Source organism: Rhinoraja longicauda, chromosome 14, assembly GCF_053455715.1.
Source record: "Rhinoraja longicauda isolate Sanriku21f chromosome 14, sRhiLon1.1, whole genome shotgun sequence".
Classification (NCBI taxonomy): Eukaryota; Metazoa; Chordata; class Chondrichthyes; order Rajiformes; family Arhynchobatidae; genus Rhinoraja; species Rhinoraja longicauda.
The window spans coordinates 10,477,473-10,481,904 of NC_135966.1; positions in this window are offsets into that span (position 1 = coordinate 10,477,473).

The window sequence follows — 4,432 nt, forward strand, 5'->3', positions numbered from 1 at the left end:
TATCATCTGCAAATTTGCTAATGGTATTTTTAATCCCTTCGTCTAAGTCATTAATGTATATCGTAAATAGCTGGGGTCCCAGCACCGAACCTTGCGGTACCCCACTGGTCACTGCCTCCCATTCCGAAAGGGACCCATTTGTCCCCACTCTTTGCTTTCTGTCTGTCAACCAATTTTCTATCCATGTCAGTACCCTACCCCCAATACCATGTGCCCTAATTTTGCCCACTAATCTCCTATGTGGGACCTTGTCGAAGGCTTTCTGAAAGTCGAGGTACACCACATCCACTGACTCTCCCCTGTCAATTTTCCTAGTTACATCCTCAAAAAATTCCAGTAGATTTGTCAAGCATGATTTCCCCTTCGTAAATCCATGCTGACTCGGAATGATCCCGTTACCGCTATCCAAATGCTCAGCAATTTCGTCTTTTATAATTGACTCCAGCATCTTCCCCACCACTGATGTCAGACTAACTGGTCTATAATTACCCGTTTTCTCTCTCCCTCCTTTCTTAAAAAGTGGGATAACATTTGCTATCCTCCAATCCACAGGAACTGATCCTGAATCTATAGAATATTGAAAAATGATCTCCAATGCTTCCACTATTTCTAGAGCCACCTCCTTAAGTACCCTGGGATGCAGACCATCAGGCCCTGAGGATTTATCAGCCTTCAGTCCCATCAGTCTACCCAAAACCATTTCCTGCCTAATGCGGATTTCCTTCAGTTCCTCCATCATCCTAGGTTCTCCGGCCCCTAGAACATTTGGGAGATTGTGTGTATCTTCCTCAGTGAAGACAGATCCTTATTCACAGTTTAAGAATAAGGGGTAGGCCATTTAGGAAAAAAATCTTCACCCAGAGTTGTGAATCTGTGGAATTCACTGCCACAGAAGGCAGTGGAGGCCAATTCACTGGATGTTTTCAAGAGAGAGTTAGATTTAACTGTTAGGGTTAAAGATATTGGGAAAAAGCAGGAACGGGGTACTGATTTTAGACGATCAGCCATGGTCATATTGAATGGTGGTGCTGGCTCGAAGGGTCAAATGGCCTACTCCTGCACCTATTTTTCTTATTCTATGTTTCTATTATTCTAATTAGCTTCAGAGAAAATAAAAAAATATATACAATGACAAAACTGAAGGCTCTTCATCTGAATGCATTTCACATTCATCAAAATATGGTCTGAAGAAGGGTCTCGACCCAAAACATCACCTATTCATTTTCTCCTGACATGCTTCCTGACCCATTGAGTTACTCCAGCATTTAGTGTCTAGCTTTGGTGTAAACTAGCATCTGCAGTTCCTTCGTGCACATAAAAATGACAGATGTATTAATGCATAGTATTGGAAATAAATAGGCATGAACCAAAGACATATTTGCAAGACGACCAAGGTTAGGAATTAAATATTGCATGTTAAAGATGTGTCCTAAGGTGCATCTATAAATATATATATATATATTATATAAAATATAACTAACGTGATTATTAACTAGTTTGTTACTCAAGTACACTTAGATATGGATAATCAGTGACAACATTACCAACAATGTTTGTATCCCAATAACAAATAAATTAAAAATCTGAAATTAACTGGACTGTTTGCAACCATTGTATTATACATGACCTCAACATAAGCCTTTAGTCCCTTATATCCATCATCACTATGACTATCAATCTCCACATAATAAATATCACTTGACTCTGGCCCTTCACCAGAGAAATTGCCGCTGAAGCTCTTGTTCATGTCAGGGTGATACTGCAAGGAAAAAGGCCCCTTGGCTCATCGTGTGCATGCCAGCCATCAAGCACCTTCAGATTGCTAGACTTTAGACATACAGAGTGGAAATCAGCCCTTCAGCCCACTGAGTCCGCACTGACCAATGATTATCCCCAAACACTAGCTCTATCCTACACAGTCGGGAAAATTTACAATTTTTACCGAAGCCAATTAACCTACAAACCTGTACGTCTTTGGAGTGTGGGAGGAAACCGAAGATCTCAGAGAAAACTCACTTGGTCTCAGGTAGAACGAACAAACTCCATACAGACAGCACCCATACTTAGGATCGAACCTGCGCCTCTCGCGCTGTAAGGCAGCAACTCTACTGCTGCGCTACTGTGCCGCCCCTGTTCATAGTGATTCCATTTTCTCCCACTCAGTCCATTGCCTTCTAAGATGCGGCATTGCAAGTGTTCATTTATACAGTTCTTAAATGTTGCGAGAGTCCCCACTGCCACCATCCGCTCAGGCAATGGACTCCAGATTTAATTGAAATAATTCTTCAATGAAACCCCTCTAAATCTTGTCTACTCACCTTAAACCTATGCCCTCTTCACTGCTCCTCGTAGCTGAAATCTCCATTTCAGGCAGGGGATGACAAATTGGGAATATGAAAATGGAGTTAAAGGGGAAGCGAATACAGGAGAAATTGCAAAGGACTCTCGAATAAATGGGAAGGGAAGTTCTAGATGGGATAAGAGAGTAAGATCAGGGCCAATTGTGACTGGCGTGAGAGGGGAGGTGAATACCGAAGTTAAAGTGTTGTATTTAAATGCGCAAAGTATAAAAAATAAAGTGGATGAGCTTGAGGCTCAGTTAGACATTGGCAAGTATGATGTGGGAATTACAGAGACATGGCTACAAGAGGACCAGGGCTGGGAGCTGAATATTCAGGGGTACACAACATATAGAAAAGGCAGACAGGTGGGCAGAGGGGGTGGGGTCGCTCTGTTAGTAAGGAATGATATTCACTTCCTTGCAAGGGATGACATAGAATCAGGAGATGTAGAATCAGTATGGATAGAAATTAGGAATTGTAAGGGTAAAAAGACCCTAATGGGAGTTATCTACAGGCCCTCAAACAGTAGCCTCGACATAGGGTGCAAGTTGAATCAAGAGCTAAAATTGGCATGTCGCAAATGTAATGCTAAGGTGGTTATGGGAGATTTCAACATGCAGGTAGACTGGGAAAATCAGGTTGGTAATGGACCCCAGGAAAGACAGTTTGAGAAAGCCCACACAGGTCACGGGGAGAACATACAAACTCCATACAGACAGCACCCGTAGTCAGGATCAAACCTGAGTCTCCGGCGCTGCATTCGCTGTAAGGCAGCAACTCTACCGCTGTGCCACTGTGCCACCACACACCAACTTGGTACATGTGACAATAGGTTCAGAGGTTCTAAGTCAAAGGAGCAGAATTAGGCCATTCGGCTCATCGAGTCTACTCCGCCATTCAATCATGGCTGATTTATCTTGCCTTCTCAATCCCCATTCTCCTGCCTTCTCCCCATAAACATTGACATTCTTACTAATCAAGTAACTGTCCATATACAATAATATTCAATAATAAACCCGACTGGAGATATCAAATTGCATTCTTCCCCAACATCACCTCTACAATGCATTTGTGTAATAGTCACAGAGCATGGAATCAGGCCCTTCGGCCCAACTTGCTCATGCCGACCATCATGCCCCGCCTGCACTCGTCCCACCTGTCCACATTTGGCTAATATCCCTCTAGACCAAAAATTCATGGACCTGCCCAAATGTCTCTTAAACGTTGTAATAGTGCCCTGCCTCAACTACCTCCACTGACAGCTCATTCCATATACCCACCTCCCTCTGTGTGGCTGACTATCAAATCACACCACTGATGAAAGATAGTCCATGTAGTGTGGTCTTTGGTGAAATACTGGAAAGAAATAAGATGAGTCACATAAACAAATCAAATCCACCAAACTAGAAGACAAAAGAAAGAAAAGCGACGGGGCGTTTGATCACGAGCAGGGATTTTCAGCAAAAGAATGAAATCCAAAGGCTGATTTATTTTTTTAAATCAGAGGGGTTGGTGTGATCCTCGGCTTTTGGCGCTTTTGTTTGTGCCGTTTGGAGGGAGCTGTATCTCTGGGGTCCCTGGAGATGCCCCGTGCCTTTTGTTGACCTTGCTACCGCTAGGGCAGGGCTGAATTTCAGACCCTGGAGGCTGTTGGAGACAAAAGGCTGGGTTCAGGCGGGCAGGTGCAGCGAGCCTCGATCGGAAATGTTTATTGCTGAATTGAGCAAGACCTTTCTTTCCAAAGCAGCATTGCATTTCACCATATCAGCGGGCATTCTTTAACCCCCCCCCCCTACCTGTCTATTGTCGGGAAATGCGCCTGGACTCAATTTTTAGCACTCATTTCTTCTTGGGCGTTTGCACATTTCTCGTTTATGTTGTTACTGATCAACCTACGGAAATCGTCGTCATGTAATACAAAATAGAGCCTTTTGATCAAACACATTGTCCTATTCTAAAGCGGAAATTTTAGCTGCAGTTTGGAAAATCCAATCAGTAATTAAAAAGTAATGTTTTTTTAAAAAAATCAGAGTATTAAGCAAAAACGTAGATAGACATAAAGTGCAGGAGTCAGATCGGGCAACATCTCT